The 27,868-nt window shown below is 42.7% G+C and overlaps 1 protein-coding gene across 1 annotated transcript in view; it reads right to left on the bottom strand.

Annotated features, from left to right (window-relative positions):
- Positions 1-27,868, bottom strand: part of sav (scaffold protein salvador) — a 1,023,444-nt gene that overhangs the window by 262,671 nt on the left and 732,905 nt on the right. Inside the window, exon 14 of the mRNA XM_071685935.1 lies at positions 19,961-20,044. The gene's annotated coding sequence lies outside the window, so the exon portion shown is untranslated. The remainder of the gene's footprint in view (positions 1-19,960; positions 20,045-27,868) is intronic.

The following is a 27,868-nucleotide window of genomic DNA, read 5'->3' on the forward strand; positions in this document are numbered from 1 at the left end:
ATTCAATAACTCGTTCTTTACTCAAGTTCCTTGGAAGACCATTGTGTGTGGTCTATGAGGAGGAAAGATGGTCTGGTTTTCGTAACATTGCTTCTGATGTTCTTGTCTCACAGTATTCACTATATGAAGAACGATGCTGATAATATATCATCATCAATATGACTATCATCGTATTTATCGTCAGTGGAGGACGCTGTAGCGACAATGATATTCATGATGATATCAACAATAATGATAACAGATGTACAGTCTCGAACAGGCAGGCGCATCATGCCCAGGGGTAGTCGGTCATATCCCTGTTCCTGCGTGGACTACGTAGCTGCGGGAGCCCTATACACAGGGTCCTGGGGTTGCACAATAATAATAATAACAGTAATCATGACCCCATCAGAACACTAACACCACAACAACCGGGGGGCTAATTACAAGAGCAGACTTAAATTGTAATCTTGGCAAGTTTTCCTCCTCAGAGCTTCGTGTTACAGCCCCTGTATTTTTCTCCTCTGATGATTGTAAAAGTAATTACATCTTATAATTTTAATCATCTAGCCAAGGGCGTTCGCCATTTGACGCATCCGTAAGAACAGCTGGTTGTGAGGAGAACCATAGTGCATCTGGCTGATGGCATATCCACAAAGATGTTGATGCAGAATGTGTCAAATGAGACACGATATCTTTTATAGCTTCTTCAGGAGTGTCAGTGCTTCTGTACGACTGGTTGTTGACACTTGCTCCATGCTAAGCTCAATGTAGCTTATTTTGAAACACTATATAATAAAGTGATTGTGCATATATATATATATATATATATATATATATATTTTTTTTTTTTTTTTTTTTTTTGCTTTGTCGCTGTCTCCCGCGTTTGCGAGGTAGCGCAAGGAAACAGACGAAAGAAATGGCCCAACCCACCCCATACACATGTATATACATACGTCCACACACGCAAATATACATACCTATACAGCTTTCCATGGTTTACCCCAGACGCTTCACATGCCTTGATTCAATCCACTGACAGCACGTCAACCCCGGTATACCACATCGCTCCAATTCACTCTATTCCTTGCCCTCCTTTCACCCTCCTGCATGTTCAGGCCCCGATCACACAAAATCTTTTTCACTCCATCTTTCCACCTCCAATTTGGTCTCCCTCTTCTCCTCGTTCCCTCCACCTCCGACACATATATCCTCTTGGTCAATCTTTCCTCACTTATTCTCTCCATGTGACCAAACCATTTCAAAACACCCTCTTCTGCTCTCTCAACCATGCTCTTTTTATTTCCACACATCTCTCTTACCCTTACGTTACTTACTCGATCAAACCACCTCACACCACACATTGTCCTCAAACATCTCATTTCCAGCACATCCATCCTCCTGCGCACAACTCTATCCATAGTCCACGTCTCGCAACCATACAACATTGTTGGAACCACTATTCCTTCAAACATACCCATTTTTGCTTTCCGAGATAATGTTCTCGACTTCCACACATTCTTCAAGGCTCCCAGAATTTTCGCCCCCTCCCCCACCCTATGATCCACTTCCACTTCCATGTTTCCATCCGCTGCCAGATCCACTCCCAGATATCTAAAACACTTCACTTCCTCCAGTTTTTCTCCATTCAAACTCACCTCCCAATTGACTTGACCCTCAACCCTACTGTACCTAATAACCTTGCTCTTATTCACATTTACTCTTAACTTTCTTCTTTCACACACTTTACCAAACTCAGTCACCAGCTTCTGCAGTTTCTCACATGAATCAGCCACCAGCGCTGTATCATCAGCGAACAACAACTGACTCAACAACTGTTGAGTATTCCTGGTAAATTATATGGGAGGGTATTGATTGAGAGGGTGAAGGCATGTACAGAGCATGAGATTGGGGAAGAGCAGTGTGGTTTCAGAAGTGGTAGAGGATGTGTGGATCAGGTGTTTGCTTTGAAGAATGTATGTCAGAAATACTTAGAAAAGCAAATGGATTTGTATGTAGCATTTATGGATCTGGAGAAGGCATATGATAGAGTTGATAGAGATGCTCTGTGGAAGGTATTAATAATATATGGTGTGGGAGGCAAGTTGTTAGAAGCAGTGAAAAGTTTTTATCGAAGATGTAAGGCATGTGTTCGTGTAGGAAGAGAGGAAAGTGATTGGTTCTCAGTGAATGTAGGTTTGCGGCAGGGGTGTGCGATGTCTCCATGGTTGTTTAATTTGTTTATGGATGGGGTTGTTAGGGAGGTGAATGCAAGAGTTTTGGAAAGAGGGGCAAGTATGAAGTCTGTTGTGGATGAGAGAGCTTGGGATATATATATATATATATATATATATATATATATATATATATATATATATATATATATATATATATATATATATATCCCTGGGGATACGGGAGAAAGAATACTTCCCACGTATTCTCTGCGTGTCGTTGAAGGCGACTAGAACGGGATAGAATGCTGGAAATCCTCCCCTCCCGTTTATAATTTTCAAAAGAAGGAACGGAGAGGTGGGCCAAGTGGGGATATACCCTCTAAGGCTCACTCTGTTCTTAACGCTACCTCGCTTACGCGGGATAAGGCGAATATGTATGAAAAAAAAATATATGTATGTATTTCGAAAGAACACGATTCTTTGTCGAAGTAATCATTACAAAGATACACTAATGGAATTAACTGTACAAAGATACACTAATAGAATAATCGTTTAAAATCGGTCGTTCGACATGTCTTCACGTAATATACTCTGACAAGCCTGTGCCGAAATGGTAAACTCTTCCAAATCTAAATCTCACAAACCTAAAGCGTGTATCAAACATTAAGAAAATCCAGGAATATTATCAAACCATTACACGCTCGGCTGGGAAGCTGGCTGCGTGTTGACGCGCTTGGCTTATCGGCCAGCTACCCGACCTGCGTCCTCCACCACCACGAGTCTCTCTCTCCATCTTCCCCACTCTTTCATCTCCCACAGAACCATCTCCCTACAACCAGAGAGATGTTGGTTTATGACCAACACCATTAATGGTATATCATTCGTAAATGACCACAGCCTGAGCGAACGAGACTCAGTTCCTCGTCATCTTCCTAAAGTTTGTTTTCTGATGTGCAAGAACAGTTGATCTTTTCCTTAGCAGATGAAATTCCTGAGCTCTGACGCGTAAAAAAAAAAATTCATTAAATGTCGGTGATATTTTCAGCACTGCTCTGTAGCACCTGTTAAGACATCATACAGTCGCTTCGTGACAATAAATGGCGAAATGACATTCTGTCGTGTCGTCATGCCCGTAATTCTACTGAAAAAAAAAAGTTTGAAAAACTGAATCATCATCAAACTATGTAAAGTGTCCGAACATGACGTCATGCACAGATGAGCGTATAAAGTGAAGAAATGGAAGCAGATCTTGCAGGGAATAAACAGACGAAATGTTTGCTTGAAAAGCTGAAAATGTCGTCCAATTCTTGGAGTTTGGTCCAGTGTGAAGATACGATACCCACAGAGGCGAACGAACAACAACAGGAAGAGAGATATCTGCTTCACTCGCGCGTGATGCTGAAATTACTGGGATTTCAATGATTTGCAGTTGTGTCTTGTTTCCTCCTCTTTACAGAGGCGAACCTTGGCTCCAATAATAACAGTAATGTACTGTAAATCACACCGACGTCCCAAGGAAAATGTGCTGCGCTCTGAATGTGGTCCGCCACAGGAACTTCCAGATCTTATTCGAGGTTATATATATATATATATATATATTTTTCCCCCAAAGGAAGGAACAGGTGAGGATATTCCCTCAAAGCCCAGCCCTCTGTTCTTAACGCTACCTCGCTAATGTGGGAAATGGCGAATAGTATGAAAGAAAAAAAATATATAATATATATATATATATATATATATATATATATATATATATATATATATATATATATATATATATAATGTAGTAGTGGTCTTAAGCGGTTCAGTGACAGCAACGAGCCCACTTATACCACAATGATTCAAGTGACGTCAGCACCGGCCAGCTGACCTCACGGGTGACGTCAGCACCAGTCAGGTATGGCTTGGGTTGGGAGGACTGGCCCTACATTTGGGCTCTCCCCGTGACAACAGCTTCAAGGACAGCCTGGAGGCTATGGTTACCACCAGTGGCCCCCCCCCACCATCGGCCTGCCTACTGACACGTTAACATTCACGGCTATGAGTGGATGCCTGTCTCCCGAACCGTAACAAAGGAACAGAAATGGCTCAGAGCAGCGTGGAAATGCACCCGAGGAACAATACAAAGAACAGACAATGTGTACACTCGACGTTGACCTGAGCAAGGGGATACTTGGCTAAATCACAAGAAATCAAAGATTCCTCTCGGAAATATCCCATTCATAAGTATCCTAGCACCCACGCAGACGGTAACAAAAATGGCATGGCTTCTCAAGACCACATCTTCTCTCTTGTCCTCCTCAAGACCACATCTCTCTTGTCTTCCTCAAGACCACATCTTCTCTCTTGTCCTCCTCAAGACCACATCTTCTCTCTTGTCTTCCTCAAGACCACATCTTCTCTCTTGTCTTCCTCAAGACCACATCTCTCTTGTCTTCCTCAAGACCACATCTTCTCTCTTGTCCTCCTCAAGACCACATCTTCTCTCTTGTCTTCCTCAAGACCACATCTCTCTTGTCTTCCTCAAGACCACATCTTCTCTCTTGTCCTCCTCAAGACCACATCTTCTCTCTTGTCTTCCTCAAGACCACATCATCTCTCTTGTCTTCCTCAAGACCACATCTTCTCTCTTGTCCTCCTCAAGACCACATCTTCTCTCTTGTCCTCCTCAAGACCACATCTTCTCTCTTGTCCTCCTCAAGACCACATCATCTCTCTTGTCTTCCTCAAGACCACATCTTCTCTCTTGTCTTCCTCAAGACCACATCTTCTCTCTTGTCTTCCTCAAGACCACATCTTCTCTCTTGTCTTCCTCAAGACCACATCTTCTCTCTTGTCCTCCTCAAGACCACATCTTCTCTCTTGTCCTCCTCAAGACCACATCATCTCTCTTGTCTTCCTCAAGACCACATCTTCTCTCTTGTCTTCCTCAAGACCACATCTTGTCTCTTGTCTTCCTCAAGACCACATCTTCTCTCTTGTCTTCCTCAAGACCACATCTTCTCTCTTGTCTTCCTCAAGACCACATCTTCTCTCTTGTCTTCCTCAAGACCACATCTTCTCTCTTGTCCTCCTCAAGACCACATCTTCTCTCTTGTCTTCCTCAAGACCACATCTTCTCTCTTGTCTTCCTCAAGACCACATCTTCTCTCTTGTCCTCCTCAAGACCACATCTTCTCTCTTGTCCTCCTCAAGACCACATCTTCTCTCTTGTCTTCCTCAAGACCACATCTTCTCTCTTGTCCTCCTCAAGACCACATCTTCTCTCTTGTCTTCCTCAAGACCACATCTTCTCTCTTGTCTTCCTCAAGACCACATCATCTCTCTTGTCTTCCTCAAGACCACATCTTCTCTCTTGTCTTCCTCAAGACCACATCTTCTCTCTTGTCCTCCTCAAGACCACATCTTCTCTCTTGTCCTCCTCAAGACCACATCTTCTCTCTTGTCCTCCTCAAGACCACATTTCTCTCTTGTCCTCAAGACCACATCTTCTCTCTTGTCCTCCTCAAGACCACATTTCTCTCTTGTCCTCAAGACCATATTTCAGGGTCGGTGGGGCCTCGGTCGTTGTGCTGCGCGGACCTTCCTCCTCCAGGGTTCCGGCTAAATCGCACGGTCAGGGTGGGCGGGACCCACAGCCTTTAGAAAGTGCAAACACTCGGGTATACGAATCCTGAATTTACACCCTACCGTCCATGTCAGTTGGGCTTTCTTTGCCATTATCACCTGAATGTAAGCTATGCCGTAAGCTTAATTCTCAAAGCTCAACGGCTCACGTCTGATATTTCATTCAAGACTGTTCCCGTCCGACTGTCTATCCAAATTTGACAGTCTTCGCCTAGACTGCCAACGTGGGACTAAGCCTGATGAAATCCAGTGTGTAAGGTTCACGTCTATGTCTGGTCAAGGGCTGAGGCTTGTCTTCATGTCAGATTGTTCATGCAGGAATGCTCAGGCCAGAATCCTCACACTTACCCAGTCAGACGAGTCTCCAGCTTCCGGTTCCCAGCGTTTGCTTTCACAACTCAATAAGTTTTTTCGCCGATATTTTTCTTATCTAGTACAAAGGCTCTTTCGAGCAGGCTTTCAGAGGAGGCAAAGAGTGCGCCCGTTCCCTCAAGAGGGGGCACGGAGTGAACCCGTCCTCTCTGTACATAGGTGGCGCCTCTGTTCAAAAGGCTCAGCGTGAGGTAGGTAAACAATGGGAGCGTGAGTATCTGCCAGAGGTGTTGTATGGGGTTGACCCGAGTCCTATTGAAATGTGCAAGAGCAGGTAACTTAACCCACCATGACTCACGACCTAATGGGTACTTGTTATATCGCCCCGATTGGTTCCTGTTACAACCCACCACAACCCACGCTGTGTGTGTACCTGTTACAATCACAACCCACGTTCTGATGCATGTCTACCGTTTCTTCATTCTCTGGTTTTCCTTACCTTACCTAAGGTTTACCCGTAACCTTGAATCCAAGAGAAACAGTCCTATGAGGATTTTATTTCTTACGATGATCCGTACATTCTAAAACTTGCGGCACTTTGTGCGAGATCTTAGACTTGCATAAGCCATATTAGTGTTCGAATCATTTTTGTTTAACCAGGAGCGTAAGATCTCACAACACTACCAAACCTTAAACTCGAGAGAGAAATTTGAATTCATCAGGCTAAAGACACGACCCGCAGTGAAGAATGAATTTAGAATACATTTTGGCGATATCTACAGGGCAGTACAGGAACAGCTCATTTGAAAACACGAAAAAAATCTAACGATACAGCGCTTTCAAGACATAATATCTGATCGTGATAAACGTTCCCCCAGCTTCGGTAACTGATGAACGGGGAGAATTCTTGGCAACGCGATTCAAGTGCAGGGTGTTATGTAGGGAAGATATAGGAACAGAGGTGGAGGAAGAAATACTTGGGAGTGGTACAACTGACTCGCACACAAAAGATAGATGGGGCTGGCTGTACAGAAAACACAAAGGACATGTCGACCGTGAGTTACCTAGCACAAGTTTTGATTGCGATACAGGAGCCTGGTTCAGGGAGTGTTACAGGCAACAGATACAGCCTGTGATTCACGAGAAACATACAGGGTGTAAGACAGAAACTGATACAAACTGATACAAAAGACAGATACAAGAGACAATTAAATGGACAGATGTAAAGGTGCCAAAGACGGAAAAGTATTGAACGCCGATTTTTTTCCCTCCCGTGATTTGAACCTTACCGTCAACTGCTTATATATATATATATATATATATATATATATATATATATATATATATATATATATATATATATATTCCTATGAGTCCACGGGGAAAATTAAACACAAGTTACCAAGTGCACTTTCGTGTAAAAATCACATCATCAGGGGAGACACAAGAGAGAAACAAAAGTCAGTTGATATACATCGAAGAGACGAAGCTAGGACGCCATTTGGTAAATGGTATAATATATATATATATATATATATATATATATATATATATATATATATATATATATATATACAAAACTACAAGATCGTAACACCTGGGCCACCTCTCCCTGTCTGTCTGTTATTCATTCTTTACAATTTCTCAAAAAGTGAATGGATGAATCACACTGCATCTTACTCACAATAATTCACACCACTGCTATAAGTCAAGTCAGTCCATCATTCGTCTTTACGTGAATGATAAACTCATCCTTTCGTGAAATATTTTTGATGAATAGAGGAATTACGACGTGAGACACGATTGCAAACCCAACTCCGTGATGACTTAAGGAAGCTCAAAACATGACCCAAAACTGAGGTTCGAAAGATCTTGAAGAATTTACCTTTTCTCTCTTTGTTATTCAGCAAGATTCAGTTTCTCTACTGACGTGATACAAGGACCCTTCAAGTAAATGCATGGTATATGGAGTCTTCAGATAAACACGTGGTACAAGGGGCTTTTAGTTAGTCACTTATCCAGACTCCCATATGAGGAAGGTTCACGGTGAATACTACAAGAGAGAAACCAGAGACAGAGGTAAAGAGATGACTAAAGTGAATATGATTTACTCGACGCCGTGTGACGGATACGAGAGAACAGTAATGGTCACAGTTGTCGTGGCAACTCGACGTGTGTGTGCATTATGTAAGCACTTCAATGTCATAGTCTTGGCTTGGCTGGAGTTCCACAACGACCAGTGTCAGCGTCGGAGCTCTCGTGTAGTTAGTGTGGGTAGTCGTGCGCGATGAAGAGGAGCGGGGAACGGTGTTAGACCGAGGGGAACAGGAAGGAACAGATCGAAGGGAAGGTATAGACGGAAGGGAGAAGGGGACATAAACGACAAGGGATCATGAGGATGGACTTTACTTCCTGGAAGAACGATGGACGAGTTAAAGCCTCTGGCCGTGTCTCGCCCTAAAGAAGGTGATGTACTGGCGTCGGAGGCTCCCTATTGCTTTGACGGGAGTTCTAGCAAAGAGTGACGTCCTCCACGGTCACCGTGTGGCCACTCACCCCACTGGTCGGGCAGCCTTTTCTCTTTGTTACTGTTCATCCTACACAGTCCAGCCAGCGGTGGTGACATCATGTGTAAAGCGGAACCCTACTTGGAGGAGAGGGAAGTGTTACGAGAGGAAGGGAAAGAAGGAGGGCGTGAGGGAAATGAAAGAAGTAATGAGCGAAGGAAGGGAAAGAGTGATTGGAGAGCGTGGGAATTGAGCGTTAATGTATCCCAAAGAATACGTAAGCCATAGAGACGTGAATACAGTTCACATTCTCACGTTTTCCTTCCGGTCGTGACACTTCTGGTGCCTGATAGGCAAAGACAAGATGCCCCTCATTTCTAAATTTCCGCGTTTGTATCCTGTCGAAGGTGGACTTCGCTGGACGGGTGTTGAGAGGCAGGTTAAAGTCGGGGAGGAACTGGATGGGAAATATAAACAAATATGTGAAGGGGAGAGAGACGCAGTACGTCCAAAGTATTGAAAACCCGGGGTGAAGTTCTGCGTGCGAAGTTCACACTGTGATGCCTAACGCGAGGTAGTTCACAAGATGACGCGGTTCTTGACCTAATTCATCAGTACAAAACGGTGGTTAATGAGATGATCTGCTGTTGCTATCGTAGCCATTATCTTTTTATGTCGGGTGCTAACTCTTAAAATCATATACGAACTTCTCTCTATTCTTTTTTAGTCTTGAAGTATTCATCAAAAGTTTAAATTTACAAAAACTGTCAATGATCACCAATAATACGAAGAGAGGTCAATAAAAGTAAAACTACTTGTGGAATCTTTAGCTCATCAGTAAGAAATAAAGTTAACTGAAGTCCCAGAGAAATATTCTCGTCTACCCAGCAGAGCCCCTACATTGTTTCCATTCGACCGTTACCCAGGATGAACGCCAGCAACACGGAAAAAAACATCTACTCGACTCCCATCCTCGAACAAAGGTCCAGGAAATGCACAACGCGCCATTACAACGCACGCTATCATTTACTTATGCAAGACAATCACGATGAAACGCATTTGTCTTGAAATTACATAAAGATATATCATTTGCCTCTGATAATAACTGAGAATTCCAAGCAAAATATTCTGAATCATATACGATGGAAAACTATTAAGAGCTAACAGTCATGACTATAGAGTACAGTATCAGTTGACTAATGCAATGCAGTCAACACTAAAATGAGGTAAACTCAGCGAGCAACAACTGTCACAAAATATACACCTCTGGTGGAATACCACGGCTCGCAGCAGTGGCAGTCTGGCACAAACTGTTTGCGTACATATACTTCACAGTTCAACAGTGAATGACCGAGACGCAGCGCTCGTACCCTGCCACAGGGGGAGGGTCATGGTGGTGTTCGTACCCTGCCACCGGAGACGGCCACGGGGGGTAACACAGTGTGGTCGAGGGCGGAGAGAAAGCTGGATACGCGTTTGTGTTTGTGTGACGTCCACGCCGGTCGACGAGAGCTTATTATATGGCGAGTGAGCGGGCTAATGTTTTGTGTGCGATTACTGTCTGTAAGTTACGGAGAGAGAGTTTGGCCCCGTCTCTTGACCTTGAATATATGCACAGTGATGCTGTAAAGTCGGGCGCCGCATACCCACAACCACAGCTTATGGTTCCACCTATTGTCGAGAAACCAAACCAAAGTTCACCAGGACCAGGGTTCCGTATAACCTAGCGGTCATCAAGTGCAATGATTAAATACGTTACATGAAAAACACAAAACTTAATGTGTAATAATTAGTTTATAGGTTTCCGATAAGCAACAGGAGTGGATATACAAGCATGCATAACAGTGGTATTGTAGTATATAATAACACTAGTGCTGTGACAACTTTACTTCCGAGGATACAAATGACATTTTAGTTGTTGAAGGGAAAAAAAAAATCCAAGCGTATAAAACTTTAACCAAAATGACAGTATTGCTTTCCCGTATCAGTCGACGGTGGAGGAAGTAATTTGTCATCGTATGCGAGTAAGACGAAGAAAACCTTGGCCGATCGTTACTGAGGATGTGCATAGAAGAGCAAATATTGGTACGCAGATCTCTAAGCCAATGGAAAATACTACTGATCAAATGAATTAAGCGATAAAGGATCACACGATTATAATAGATGATGCGAGACCCATGGGTCCAATTAGTTCTGGCCTAGTCTAAAAAGTGAATGAAGTGGAATATCACTCTTTTAATGAGGTATGATAAGTGTAATAAGACGTCAAGGAAATGATACAGGATGAACATTTAGAGAAATGTTATGGTATACACATGAGCTGCGCTTCTAAAGGTCAACTCGCACCTATCAGTGACGTGTTAGTACCGCGTACGTTCAGGTCATCAGAATCTGGCTGACGTAATATTACATGACCGTCGGCGGCGCAGTACCGTACTGATCCCTCAGTGTTGGTGGCGATATTTTTGGTGTTTCACGGAGGGCGGACGAGTGTTGTAGTGTGGATCTTCATGATATCTTTAAGCTTACCTACTAGAAATGCTTGACCAAGTATTCACAATGTCTTGTTTGGATATGAATGAATAAATTACCACAAATGCTCGTAATATTCGACTTACCTCAAACAAACCGCTAACAGTTCCCTCGGTGTAACAGCCTTTCACCAGCGGGGGCCTTGTTTTAAATGACCCATTTTACTGAGCAATATGTTAAAACAATTTTCAGATATTCTGAATCCATTAATTCCTTATACAAGGTAGCAAACTCTCCTTCACTTTCTCTTTTCTTTCCAGCCTCATCTAATGCCACTTCCTTGTCTTCCCCTGATGCTCCTCATCTTCCTCTTCATCCAGAATTATGGCAATCATTGTCAATTCCATGTCTGTAAACTTTGCCATCTCGAAAATCACCGACTTCAAATGGTACGGATGTGTGTGTGCAGAGGCATCAATGACGCGTCACGGATTTCACCAACACTGAACTAACACGGCACTGACACGTCACTGATATCTGTGAATTAACCTTTCTACTCCCACAACCTCGGCCAGGTTCAATGCCCTTGGGAGGACACTGTGCGGCTGCTGTGTTGGTGTGGACGCTGTTCGGTTTCGGAGCTGTAGGCTATGTGTTGTGGCAGCTGGACCACAAATGTGGCGTGTGTGCTGCTCACACACCCATCACGACTTCCCTCACTAAGGTTAAGGTGGGGAACAGTGGCCTTGTGTTAAGCAGCCTTGTATCACCACCTGACAAAAATAATAAATTTACTAAGATTTATCTGACTATGTGAATCTAGAGTCAGGCAGGCAACATCGGGCCAGAGTTCTGTACCGAAAATAAAAGAATTACGGGAGGTCAACGATCGTTAACGGTCGTTATATGGATAGTTTCTTGGTTAGCGCTGAGGTTTATCAAGGAAATAAACGTAACAGTAGCGGTAATTATTGCTAAGCTCATTTTCTATCAATACAAATGTTATGGTACATTTACTTACCAACTCCTATTGCTTGATGAATACCAGTGAAACATTTCTTACAGGTTAATCCTCATGTTTTAATATACTTTGAACATTACCAAACTATCTTAACGTCATACCTTCTACAACATGGGATGTCAAATTCTATACATTGATCCTATTTTAAACGTTTACAGTTCAATTAAATCACAGCTGATTCTGGCGACAGTAATTCCTTGGTTATGATGGTACATTGCTTCGTCGTCTTGCCACTATAGGAATGCACAATGTGACTGTATCTTGTCTTTACTCCTATGTGGAACAGTATACACACACACGCACAACCCACCCGTGCGTGAGCGCGCGTGTGCGAGTGTGTGTGTGGTGACTGCCCTAACCATCCTTGAAAACACAACTTTTAACCAAGACAGTCGGAACAGAATTCCTCTCGTCCACAATATTCACCAGATTACAACATTTGGACCGAAACCTCTCCCCTTCATTGTACCACACCAAGAACCCTCATTGAATATTGCTAATCTCGGAACTGAGAGAGAAACCCGTGACTGAGCATAGAATATGCATGGAGCGAGATGATGGTGGCTCAGATCCAATGTCATTTCCTGTTCTCCTCTTGTATATGATCAGTACCTGTACACTACTATTAAAGTTGCTGTCCCGTTAAGGAAAAAAAATCTACGCACTCCAAGAGCATCCTGAGACTGGCATCGACTTTCCCTTTGCCGCCCCCCAACAAAAATCGCTGAAGTCTTATACAGTGTTGGTGCTTCAGGGAAGGAGAGAGAGACGGAAGCCACATTGATGATCAGTTCCTCCACCATACATTCTGTCACTGATTATTCTCTTCAAAACTTCAGGTCTTCATATCCAGTTCTATATTTTTCTTCCATAAATTCATTGGCGCAGCTCGCCTCCATAGCAACACTGATCATAAAATTCGTTCCCTTTTCATTTTTGTTGGAGGACATCATGCTCGCTTAAAATAGGGAAGTCATAGACTAATACGAAGCATTATTGTACACAGACTGGTAAATCTTGTTGCAGGTCAAACATAATACCGTGAGGCTGATTTTCTGTCAAATTCAGTTTACAGTGAGAGTTTCCCCGTCAATAACATACAAAATTCTATTTATAAACTGGTCATGTGTTGCCATATTTAGATCTAACCCGTATTCGGCCCGACCAGAAGTGACTTCACTAAGATTTTTTTTCGTGATGAAATCGTCGAGTGACATAAGATTCAAAAGAATAAGTAGACCCAAGCTACACTAGAGGGCGAACTAATACGAAAGAATAATTTATGAGGTCTATCAACACCGAAATATGATCCACAATCTATTTCACATGCAAAACATTTTATATGATTCATACACAAAAGTGATGATAATGAAACGTATTCATTAGCTGTACCAATAACATGTCACTATTTCACGTTCCAACACTGCCTATGTACTAAATCACCGTTAAAACTAATCTTTTTTCCACTTAACCTATGACAAGCTACAGACTTTAATAGAAAAATCACCCCTGGGAAATTCCAATAACAAGCTCATGGTTACGCATTCCAAGGCATAGCTTTCGTAAATCTGATTCGTCACCACAGTCGCCGTAAGGAAAATCTGAGCGCGAGGTCCAACTCTTCACGCCACTTAGCTCACCTGATCGGCAGGTTGCCCAAAGCACCTGACCGGCAGGTTACTCAGATGAACTTGATCTGCAGCTGGTTAGCAAAGTGATGTTGAAAGTTTCCTTTACTGGTTACATAAGAGTAGTGACACCATAAGGAGAGGTCGGGAGCTTCGTTAAAATGATAGATTGTCATATAGACAGCGTCAAGTATTAGTTACTTAAGCTTAATCATAAGAAAAAGTGACCTAACTGTGAAATACAAAGCAGTTCTAACAAGACACTGGTAATACATGTCTCTCTGTACTTGAAGTGCTAATACCCCACAGTGAATCTTTGCCGGTGACATTACTGAAAGGGACAAGTATAGCACAAGAGGTGACCCATATCTTTGCTGCGATGATGGGAGAACCTACTCTAGCAGCGATCTTCCCACACATCGCCACACACCAGCCTGCAGGACGAACCAGTGAAACAAATGCCCTGGAGGCAGTCGGGCTCACCACCCGTTACATGTCACACAAAATGCCTACAATCCTCACGAGGTTCTATCAACGTCACCTCCCCAACCTCAAATTGACTCACTCATACATGAGACGAATGATAGCTCAGCAATATCGTTGGCTCCTCGGTAAGTTACGGCGCTCGTATTTTTCCAGTGTTGGAAGCAGATCAGGTGGCAAGGGCTATTCCCTTCATGATCTGAAGTCATTCGTGGCTTCAGGAGTTTTTCCTATCAGTGAAGTGTCGGGAGATTGTCTCGTAAGTGGATATCGCTCTTGATCAATGATTCGTCATCAGATCCAACTGAATTTCCGTGCATGAGACAGATTGGGAACGCACAAACAACTAAGGAACAAATTTAGTGGGCGAGTATCTCGCTGTAGTTCAGACCACTACAGATAAGTACGGACAGCGAATGACAGAAAATTATAATGCTGACAAGATCATAAGCTTCTGGTTATATAAACTCTGACATTTCTTTTCTCTATATGACAAGAAAACAGGTTTCGAGTGAAGCCTCCAGGCCACGTCCTGCTCCTGCTAATGCTCCGTCCAAACTCCGGATTGTTCCCGCGGTCCTAAAATGCAGCCAATAATAATATTCATAACGACGGCGAATTTTTCGCCAACTTGACCTTCACGCGACCGAGGTGTCGAACCGAGTAAGGCCAGCGCTTGAGCCCTCATCAACACTCAGTCGTCCCATGACCTCAACACTGGAGCTTTTGTTCTCCAGAGCCAAAGCACAACGAACGTAAGCGATGTTCTACTTTACGAACAAATAATGATCCATCAATCTGGTAACTTCGTGACCTTGGACAGCCTACGGAGTCTCAATCTGCTGACATCATGGACTTGTAAATGACAATGTCTAAAAGGAAAATGACGAGCAGGAATGGACCAGTCAACACTTTCCTGAGCACCAGGTCGCTGGCGTTCTATAACACTGGATGTATCGTCAGGTTGATGGTAGATGTACCAACATCTAAGTGTCTTATTGAGTGAGCAAACTTGTTGCCGTGAATACAGTGAGTCAGCAGTGTGCGTGGATGTAGTATGGCAGCTCAATAAACACATCGAGAGTGGATGTTGATGGAGTATAACAATCAATGCTCTAGTGGGTGTGGATGATGCGTATCAACCACTCACTCTTCTATGCAGAATCACGGTAGTGAGGGGTAGACAGGCATAGTAACCTGGTGGGTTTAGGTGTACAGACTTGGTAGTTTGCTTCGACAGCGTTGACGACTGTAGTAGGTTTAGGTGTAGAAACTCGGCGGTGAAGGTCGAGAGGGCGTTGTATACTAGTAATGATCAGTAATGCCACTTGATGGTGGGCGAAGACGGAATGAATGGCGGACACTGACATAGCTGTAACAGCAATGTAGCTCCGCACACCATGCCTGTGGGGAAGGATCACTGGGTGCGGGAGTACACCGACCTCGGAAAATACGGGCGTTATTGCGATAGGACGTGGACTTTTAGGCGACTTGAGCGTCGCTCTGTGCCTTAACCACCTCCATCTGTATCTGTCGTCCGTTCTCTCTCTCAAGTGTGGCTATGATGAGCTGATAACATGCACACACCTTCTCTTATCTATAAGCATCCAAGCACATGGCGTGATAAAAATTTGTTTCTCACTTATCCACTAAAGTTACAAGAATATATGCCACAGAGTCTGGCGTTTGTTGTCTGAAAGTATAGCGAGCCTCCGTCTGCATGTCCATCTGTTCCCCCGCATCGTCATACAGGATGTCGTGCGGGTGTCCTGCCTGCTTCGACGCTGTAGCGGTGTATTAGACGATGTCAGGTGTGGAATGATCAGAACTAACCTGAGGCACAAACGAGCGGTCTGAACTATTCTGGCGCATGAGCGAACCGTCCAGGAATTACCGCTAGGGAAGGAGTGGTCTAAACTAATCTAGCGAACATTAAGAAATGGTCTGAAGTATTCTGGGGCACAAAAAACTGTTCTGAACTACCCCGGGAACACACACACACAACAGAAAAAAGGTCTGAACGAGGAGAAAAATGGGTAGCCGTAACTACTACGCGTGGATGAGTGTTCATGAAGGACTTTGGTGCACAAAGGAGTGGTCCAAGCGGTGCCGAAAGGAGCGGTGTGAACGACAACGGCGCACAACCGAGCGATCTGAACGATTTTGGCGTGGAGAGGATCGGCAAGAATGATTATGACGCACATGAGAGATGAGTGAACAACTCTGACGTACAATGCTGTCACCCTAACAACTTGTGAAATGGCTTCGTTAAGACTATAACCACACAAATACTGGCTGAGAGCCTCATCATCGTAGCTGAAGTAGGGATAATGACACTGAATATTGCTGATAATGAGGGACACTTATGATGCTTACAAGTTATGCTTGCCTGCCTGTTTTATACTGTCCGTTCCCAGGGGATGTCACCGAAGAAATGACAGGATACACGGCTTACCAACCCTCATGACTTAAGTACAGAATACCATGTTTCTCCCACTATATATTATATATATATATATATATATATATATATATATATATATATATATATATATATATATATATATATGCAGGTAAAACCAAAAGGAAACGGAAAATACATACATAGACAATCCCCAATACATAATATCCAAGCCAGCACTGACCCTGGCTGGCAAATAAATTAAGAGACAAGTGAAGGGATTAAGGCAGCACAGGTGACCCTAGACGACCTCACCTCTCAACTTACAGACTCGGGTTAACCTGTGCTCTGGCAAACATGTTTTTTCTTTTTTTTTTTTACCTATAAAGTTATGTTAATGATACGAACCGACATTTCGATTAATCATATCTCTACTGTTTGATGACAGACGATTTAGCAATATTTCTGTCCATGAACGATTTCCTGTATGTGATAGCACTACTCCAGTCACTTTCAGGTGGTCGAACAGTGCATTGACTTTATGGCCATACCCTGATACCATGAACCTGGCCCATTCCATCAATGCAAGTGAACACTGTGGCGCAGATGAATACTAATGGAGATGAACAGTGTTGAGTAAGTGAAAACTGTGGTGCAGGTGAACAATGTGGTGCAGTTGAACATTGTGGTGCAGGTGAACACTGTGAGACAGGTGAACACTGTGGTGCAGGTGAACATTGTGGTGGAGGTGAACATTGTGGTGGAAGTGAACATTGTGGTGGAGGTGAACATTGTGGGGCAGGTGAACATTGTGGTGGAGGTGAACACTGTGGTGAAGATTGTGGTGAAGGTGAAGATTGTGGTGGAGGTGAACACTGTGGTGAAGATTGTGGTGAAGGTGAAGATTGTGGTGGAGGTGAACAGTGTGGTGAAGGTGAAGATTGTGGTGAAGGTGAAGATTGTGGTGAAGGTGAAGATTGTGGTGAAGGTGAAGATTGTGGTGGAGGTGAAGATTGTGGTGGAGGTGAACATTGTGGTGGAGGTGAAGACTGTGGTGAAGGTGAAGACTGTGGTGGAGGTGAAGATTGTGGTGCAGGTGAACATAGTAGAGCAGGTGGACAGTGTGGTGCAGGTAAACACCGTCCCGTCAGCACGTCTTGCCAAAGCAGTCACATCAGTCTGTTGGGTTTGAGGTTTGCCAGGACAGTGACCCCCTCTGCATGAATCATACCACACACAAACATACGTGGACATTTTTTCCTCCTCTCTCTCTCTCTCTCTCTCTCTCTCTCTCTCTCTCTCTCTCTCTCTCTCTCTCTCTCTCTCTGAGTCGTTCATCTATCTCTGCTTTTCCTTATTCTTGTCTTTCAGCATTTAGCCCCGTATCTCCGTCTGTTCGTCTATCTAACTATCTCTTTCTCTCTATCTCTCGTTCTGTTTGTCTATCTGTTTATGTCTCTCTCAGCCTCTACATCTCACCTTTCCCCTCTCTGTCTGTCTATCATCCTACAGAGACGCTCAAGTTCTACTAAAGACCGTCTTCCAGATTCCAGGACGTACCAGGACTGTCCATGACAGCCTTGCTCTTCGATGGACATTAGTTCTCACTAGTCTGGAGCTTTATAGTCGTCTATTTGAGAAACACGAGGGCATGCCAACGTGTGAATACAAGCGGGTATCTGATAACACTTTTATTGCAGGTCTGTGTCTGTGGTGTAAGACAAAAGCAGTCGTTACTTAGTCTTGTATAAACACATGGAGCCAAACGTAAGCACTGGTAGCTGATATACTGTCTACGTTAACTGCCCTTCGGGACAACTTGAAGAGTACAGTTTTCAAATTTGACTTGACTTCCAAAACGCTTGAGATGACGACGATGTTCATATAACGACACATGCGTGGAATCCCGGCATCATCTAAAGCCAAGCTCAGTATTAATCAACAGTTAAATGTTCATTTCACTCATTGTTAATTCGGCCTCGCATTCATGTCTCTCTCTATACAGACGTTTAGGGGATTTCGGACGACTTCACTCAAGAAGCGATAGTGATGATCAGGGGAGTAAACAGGAAATAAGTTCATATAATTTAGTGGAAAATGAAAGACCACTTTGAAGATAAATGCATATAAAAAAAAAAAAACATACACGAGTGTAAGACTTCCTCGTCACATTAAAAAATAAGCTACAAAACACACACACACACACACACACACACACACACACACACACACACACACACACAGAGCAAGAGGTGGGTTAGGGTACAACCCGAGCGGACGTGACCAACCATCACTTACAGAGGTGCAGGAACCATGCTATAACCAGAGCCTGCTGACGTATGCCCCAGCAACTTTACTCACCCACACGCCGGCACAACACAGTAATGTTAACGTAGTGATCTTAAACCCAATATCAAAATATAATATGGACAGGGAAAAATCAAAGTGCACTTCAAGATCTTTCAAGCTCGAATTATTGATCTACATGTGATGATTAAGCGATTTATTTTCAATATACTCAAAGCTCCCGTGAGGATGTATACAGACGATGTTACTGGAAGGGGCTCTCATAATATGGGTCACTACATTCTCCTTTTGGATTCATACATGTATCATTTCTTTAATTACTGTAAGATGGTGGGGGTCGAAAAGACCTAAAGCAGTATCAAAAATAAATTATCATTCAAAGGTTACAGTCCAAGGTCCTTAACAAGAATAGAGTAACTTTTTCAAAAACTACACTAACAGATAGACAGACAGACAGACAGGTCCTTGATTCGATAATTGAGAATAAATTTCTGGTTTCCTATATCATACAACTTATCATCTTTTGTTTCTGGAAGTGGAACATTCAATGTTGAGCAGACGAGAGAGAGAGAGAGAGAGAGAGAGAGAGAGAGAGAGAGAGAGAGAGAGAGAGAGAGAGAGAGAGAGAGAGATAACAGTATAAATTTGTATTTTCATCCTGACCTCTGCTTTTATTGTCCCTAAGCATGCGTGCTTGAAGTCTAGTACGTCATGCATAACGGTGTCTCTCACATGCATGGCCAGGACATGCGCTTTCATGCTAGTACCTTCACACAAACTAATGCATGCAGAATCACTTATCCATACCACACACCTGCTTGAATAAATGCACTCTTATGTACACACATTTGAATGCAAGCGCACGAAACCTGTAAACATAATTATGCTCACTTGAAAACCACATGAATGAGCACAAACACACATGATGAAGTAAACACACACACACACACACACACACACACACACACACACACACACACACACACACACACACACACACAACATATCTTCCAGCTCATCAATTAAATGACAGGTAGGACTCGTACTTAGCTGATTCATGCGAGTCAGACGACCTCAATTCTTATGACACAGATTCCACCCACGGGCCGGGGTCCTGATCATGGCCAGGCCTGGAAGAGAAATACAGAAGGTAATTCATGTGGAAATGAAAAAAAAATATGAAGAGGACAAAAAACGGAAAGATGATGTGTAAGGCATGTGTAAGGAAAAGATATCGTCTAGCTCGGCGGCTTAGTATTAAATGAGACATAAAACAAGACATGCAATCCTCACATGGAGGGCACGACCAGTGAAATAAATCTGTTTGGTGAATAAACATGCAATCAACGAGTGTTCAACAATGATATACGCAGCAGTGGCTCTCCCGGACCGGAAACTAACGCGTGTTTGTGGAGGGCATCGTTTAGCATTTGCAAAGTAATGAGTGTAGATGACTGCTGGCTACACATCATAGCATGGATTGGTGTGATTCATACTTTCATCAATATATGTAAGGAAGGCTGGGACTATAAGCATCTAAAGAATAAGCAGGCGATGTTACATGCCTTCCTGTAACTCCGCCACACACACACACACACACACACACACACACCTTCACATCTCGCTTTCGTGACGCAGTCCACATAATTTCTCTCACACTGTCATGGACTATTCACTTGCCAATGCCTTTCGTCTATAACGTCGCATTCCTCGTACATTTTGTATCACTTCCACTATTTCATTCCTTCTGTACTTATTTTTGTCTCACCTCTCTTCTGATTTATTTCTTTGTCCTCTTCTCCTTTTGTTAATACAAACTTCTACAGTGGAGTCCACATATGGCCAAATATATATATATATAAATATATATATATATATATATATATATATATATATATATATATATATATATATATATATATATATATATATATAGTATGAAAAAAAAAATATATATATATATATATATATATATATATATATATATATATATATATATATACGCACGAGGACTAATCTTAAAGAGAAAAATGTGCATTGAGTTAAAGTCAATTCTTAAAGCTTCATATGAATCAAGTACTGACGGAGGATGAAAGGTGAAGATGACTTGAAAAAACCCGACTGGATCCCCGACACGGGCGACGAGTGAATCACGGGTGAGTGTCCAACCAGCCAGGAGCTTTGTCCTGGCTAATGCTGGAGAAGAGAGGGGAAAGTACTCCTGAAACAGAATATCATTGAAGCTACGAGAGGATGAGGCTGTGTGAGCATTTACCTCAACCTGGGATGAGTGAGAGAGAGAGAGAGAGAGAGAGAGAGAGAGAGAGAGAGAGAGAGAGAGAGAGAGAGAGAGAGAGAGAGAGAGAGAAAGAGAGAGAAACAGAGAGAGAGGAGGGTGCGTTGTTCCAATATCCGTGTGAACCTCAGGGAATGACGTATGAATGGTCTGACTACGAACTCAAAATACCTTCGTTTTCCTGTTCATCAAACTGGCAGTTTTGAATTATACATAGCTTTAGTCTTTATTGTACTTGTTTGGCGAAAAGAAATCACTGTCTTAACGTGTCTTGCCCTTGTGCCGATCTTTTATTCCGAAGGTTTAACCACCGGTTTTTGAGGCTGAACAGAAAACTGGATCACTTGTGTGATTGTGGTGCGTGGAAGAGGGAGTTACTGCCGCCACGACCAGCATTACAAGGGTTTATGTCCTGTAATGAGTAGGAACGAGGTTGGCTGGACTGTCCCATGCGCTGGTGACGAGAAGGGAATACTGTTATTTTCCATTTGAATGGCGAGATTTATGAGGTCAGAAGTGAAATGCTGGACGACAGCTCCACGTCAGATGAATGTGGCCATAAAACTGGGTAAGAAGCACATGCGAGGCCAGGAGCGGGGTCGCTGCTGTTCCTAGGGAGACAATGCTTCCCAGCACAGAGGTGTTCAAGGCCAGTAACAGTCATGGTACCATTCCTGGAGGAGGTATACATTCTTCTGGACGATCTCCAAGGCCACTACAAAACAGTTATGGTACCATTTCATGGAAAGGTTTACCCTCTGATCATGTCGCTACACCCACCGTAGCCACCCACATGACAGGCACAACAATACTCAGCTAAAAATGACTTCACCGTAAACAGGTTCCACAGAAGGGACGTGAGTCAGTGGTACCAGAGTAGCCTCCTGCAACAGAAGCGTTTGCATATCTGTTTTTCAGGATAACAACGTCTGGCGAACTCAAAATATATTGAAGAAAATAAACGAAACATACTTTAATTCATTCATTTCATTGATTCTAAGACTAGAAAAATTCGTAAACCACCATGTACCATAAATGCCATGTATCAACTTTACCATGTACCATGATTACCATATACGATGACCACCAAGTAGAACTGCGGGCAAAAAATCTAGCTACGTCTCTTCGTTGTATATCAATTGACTTATATTTCTCTCTTGTGTCTCCCCTGATGATGTGATTATTACACGAAAGTGCACTTGGGAACTTATCGTGTTTCATTTTCCCCGTGGACTCATACGAATCTCTCTCCCTCTCTCTCTCTTTACATGTATATATATATATATATATATATATATATATATATATATATATATATATGGGTAGAGAGATTACTGGGGTACCGTTTATATACGTGTGGAGTGGTTGAAGATTTAATGGCCTCCCGGGATGCATGGAAGTCTGAACTGTAGAGGAAATTCATATTCAGAAAACTGAATTTCCTATAAATTGTCGTGATGACACACACACACACACACACACACACACACACACACACAAACAAACACACATATGTAGATATCAAAATCCCAATATATTCACTCAGTCATATACACATCAATAAGAAATATTAAGAAACAAAAAGGAAAAATCCTTCCAGAACTCCGAGATGTATTGTCTTTTGTAAGAAAAGAAAACGTGAATGTTTCTTTCTGCCATAGGACCTGAAGCCTCGTCACGACCTCCTCCCGTGACGCTTCCTATGGACTCCTTGTGGATGACCTCTCCAGGGTGGCCTTTTGTGCTCAAGAAAAAAATTTTACATCTTTTTTTCTCTTTGCCTGTAATTATTCTCTTAGGTGGCTATTCTGGATTTGTGGCTCTAAAATGACACATTAATGGTATCAAAATACCTCTATCAATATCTGTATCATGAGCGGTTTTCTACGAGATTTTCTTTTCTATTTTTTTTTTTCACATTAAGTGCGTTTTCCTACCATCATTTATGACACATATTATCTATCTACAATACTACAACAAATAAAAGGGTAGTACCATCATGCCACAGGGTACTGTCGTGCTCAAGGGTAGTACCATCATGCCACAGGGTACTGTCTTGCTCAAGGGTAGTACCATCATGCCACAGGGTACTGTCGTGCTCAAGGGTAGTACCATCATGCCACAGGGTACTGTCGTGCTCAAGGGTAGTACCATCATGCCACAGGGTACTGTCGTGCTCAAGGGTAGTACCATCATGCCACAGGGTACTGTCGTGCTCAAGGGTAGTACCATCATGCCACAGGGGTAAGATGTACGTTACTTGATTTTATTATCATCATTTCACCTCTTGCTCCAGGTCAGCTCTAACACCATAACATGTAGAATGAAGATTTTGCACAACTTTAGGAATCACGTCGTATTTGATGCGGCCTTTGATGCTGTTTGTGATGAGCAGATTTTAGCATTATGTTTAGATCCTCTTTAGAGTATGTAAAGATCTCCTTCTCCTCCAGCACAGAGGTAGGGGGTATAGTGGCCAGTGTGTTGGGTAAGATATGAAGAAACGGTGATGACGCTGTGCTCGAGCAATATCTTGGCATTTTCGTTATCATTCGTCGCTTGGGTTCCAATACCCTAAGTGGCAGAACACCGTCCTTATAATAACAAGAAGGAGGGTGCACTGGTTCCATTACCATGATTGAAAGAGGGCCGACTCTCTCTCTCTCTCTCTCTCTCTCTCTCTCTCTCTCTCTCTATATATATATATATATATATATATATATATATATATATATATATATATATATATATATATATATATGCAAAGCTGCATGGATCCAATTTCCGTGTTCAGACAAGGAGGCCAATGCACTTCAGTGGGAGGGTATCACCCCTGTATGGATGTGGAGGGGGACCGACATGAAGGCAGTAAAATTCAGGATGATCTGTTGCTTAATGCAGCAAGTTAATTCCCTGCTTTTATAATGGTGGCATGAACTGAATTCATATCTCACCAGAATCTGAAATTTAGAGCAGGCTGCAACCAAGAGGTTAGTGACTGACCGAATATTTCTTTGTCTTTCGTATTTACACACAGTAAAGTAACGCTACAGATACATCTGGACTGCAGGAAGGTGCTCGAGAAAATCCTGACAAAACTGGAACCCTGGCCAAGATTACAAACTTGATATACCGGTTTATATGTAGAGACTGTGAGAGTTATTATGTGATGTGAGGGGAGGGTTAGGCAGGGCTGCTTTCTTGCTCTCACACTTTCTATAAACTTGAAGAACCTGGATAGTGAATCAGATGTTTCACTTAAGAACATTAGTGCTTTAGAATGACTGAACTAATCACGCAAAAAAAAAAAAAAACGAATTTTGTGGACGTCCTTCACTGTCTATGTCTTGGGTAAAATGGTAACGCCTTTGGAACGACAGGACTCAAGAATCCAAGCTCCTGCAGGCTTACTAGAAGTTCCTGCCCAGGATGTTATGCATGTGACTGAAGACGTCGACGTTCTGGAAGGGATGACCCATCACCACCGAGGTATGATCTACAACTTTGCCCTCGTACATCAGCTTGAATCTGGCATACTGTGTGGCATCCTCCTTGGGCTCACTACTTGCTGCTGTCAGGATCTCATCAGAGCAACTACTATAATCCGTGTCTTCACACACACACACGCCGCTTGTCTTACCTCACGTATACGTGCCTGGCGCTGATATGAAATTTCTCGTTTGGTAGCCAGCGTCTGTAAGATGAGGAGTGTGCCTCTTGAAAAGTCTTCAGGCTACAGCACGTAAAGTAAACTATTGACGTGCACAATATCAACCTTCAGGGAAGGTGAAAGGACACTGCGCAGCTCCTGTCTATGGCTGATGGAGTCATGTGACCCCCTGACCCTCACAGTGGCCTGGGAGCTCCTACTGACGAGGCGGGTACGTTCCCTGCAATCCTTGTTACCAGATGGTGTTATGTCACCTGCGTCAATTACGTTACTAAACAGTGCTATGTTACCAAACGGTCACATGTTACCTGCAGTGTTTATGTTACCAAACGGTCACATGTTACCTGCAGTGTTTATGTTGACAAAAGTTGCTATAGTGCATGTGGAGGTCACGTTACAAGCGCTGACAAAATTACCCAACTCATTATGCCAATTATTACGGTAATGTTAAGTATGGTGACAGTATTACCGATAGTAAACCATGTTTCCTTTACAAGTAAGACCAAAGATTATAGCGATGTTGCATCTCCTAGGTATGGTAGTCCTACATCAAAGACTTACATTAGACTCTAACAAGTCTGTAATCTGATAACATCGCAAAGATATAGCCAGGAGGTCATCAAGAGGACAAGATCTTTTCATACCACTCAAAGGTCACGGGCGCCTTCTTATCAGCAGCATCAACAAGCTTCTTTATCACAAACATCATCAACCTTGGAACTAAAAACCTATACATAATACAAGGTCAAAGATTCAAGGTCGAACATCCGATGTTAAAGACCAAAGGAATAAAAAAAAAAGTAGTTGAGGATCATTTCATTACCTGGCTGCACAAACTTATTATAAAGTATCGTTTCATCAGTTTACCTCACGGATATATACAAGTAACAGAAAACTTCAAAAATCAAGACCAAGCCTTGCCTTGTAACACTAAGTGTTCATGCAGGATGTGTTTTGTAAGAATATAAAAAAATTAACAGGTTAGTAATACATCGGGTTGGATAAAACTTACACTTACATAATCCCAAATCAAAGGGGACACGACAACAGGTATTAAGTCTTCTTTATATATAATAAAAACAGCCTTCAGACATTCTTGGGAAAAGTGAAAAGGCTTTGTAACTTTGAGTTGCAGCAGATGAGAGAGTACACAACACGAGGTCATATTGTGGTGACCGAATGTAAATGAATTTCCAAAGGGAGTTCCTGAGCACTTATCCATGGGTTCATGCTGTACGACTGGTATTCATTACGTAAAGTCTGCAACAACAGTACAGGGGAAGGACGAACCGTTGACCATTATGTACCTTATCGGAGAAACTATTTGTTCTCACATTTTACTGAAGATACTGTCAAGGACTTCGGTCGTAAGTCAGTAAAAAAAAAATGTAGAGGTCGATAATGCTTTCTGCCAAACCTTTTGTGGACTTAGTGGAATTTGACGTCAATAGAGGAAAAACCGAACAGTTATCAGCTTCTAATTTTCCTCCCTGATTTTACTGGGAGGTTGTCGACCAGATACCATCGTGCCGGGCCTGACATGCCCTCCCTCCCACCTTTTTGTTGGAGTAAAACACGTTGATGATACAGCCAAGCCAGACATTGTTCTGATTGAAGGATCAGTGATGTAATAATACACATGCAATTATCTTCAAGGCTATTATCTGTACACTCATTATCTGGAAATGGTAAGTTGACAACCAGCACGGCTGTGAGCGTGACCCAGGGCGATGGTCCATCACCAAGATCGAGTATGCAAAAAAGCCCTGACTGAATGAAGTGTGCAAAAGTAACCCGAAGGAGACTGGACTATATATGGCCAGCAACAGTCGTGCTATCATCATTTGCCTATGATTTATATCAGTGAGAGATCCGAACTGAATAATGGACTTGGTAATGTGAAGATGGAATGGAAATATGTTAGGATCGTTTCTTAGATTCATCACCGTGAACTTGGCTTCAAGAAGAGAAGTCACTTCCCTGAGACCCATTCTCTGTTACCCAATCATACTTTCATCTGTATATATTTGAACTGACTCGTCTTTATCGTTAACAGACAGCAACAAATGTTAGTTAATAGCTTATACATTAACATAAATGTCCTATTTAAGATAGTCCCTTAGGAAAGAAACATTTTCCATGGTTTCCACTTCTATTTACATATCTTCCCTGATACATAAAAAATACACTGAAAGCTGGTATCGAGACGTTACAAGTGTCAGTGCACAAGACTGCATGCTAACTGACAGAAGAGGGAAAACTAGAACAAGAAAATGAACCAAGTAGAAAACGCAGAGCCCACGTGTGCAGTATCTCGAAAAAGAAAATCATACTGGCAGGTATACGGGTCTGGGAAACCTCTCTCTCTCTCTCTCTCTCTCTCTCTCTCTCTCTCTCTCTCTCTCTCTCTCTCTCTCTCTCTCTCTCCCTATATATATGGTGATCACTTCTACTTTTGAGAAACTTGATTTATATTCCCGAACATGAATAAATGGTCCTCACAGGTTTTGGAGAACGTGGTTCGTCAGAGGAATTTACTTTGGCCAGAATTATCATCCTCTAGGCAACAATATATCATACGCCAGGCAACAATATATCATACGCCAGGCAACACTATCATACGCCAGGCAACACTATCATCCACCAGGCACCACTGTGTCATACGCCAGGCAACATTACAATACTCCAGGTAACACTGCATCATACGCTAGGTAACGCTGTATCATACGCCAGGTAACACTATCATACGCCAAGTAACGCTGTACCATAAGCCAGGTAACACTATCATACGCCAGGTAACGCTGTACTGTACGCCAGGTAACACTATCATACGCCAGGTAACGCTGTACCATACGCCAGGTGACGCTGTATCATACGCTTTTCAACTGAGGGAGGCGACCTTGGACTCCATGTTCCTAGAAAGGAAAAGAACGTCTTCATTTTCTTCGTTTTCTGTTGCATTACGGCAGAGTTATCTACTACCATCCC

The sequence above is a fragment of the Panulirus ornatus genome, chromosome 41 (assembly GCF_036320965.1).
Source record: "Panulirus ornatus isolate Po-2019 chromosome 41, ASM3632096v1, whole genome shotgun sequence".
NCBI lineage: Eukaryota > Metazoa > Arthropoda > Malacostraca > Decapoda > Palinuridae > Panulirus > Panulirus ornatus.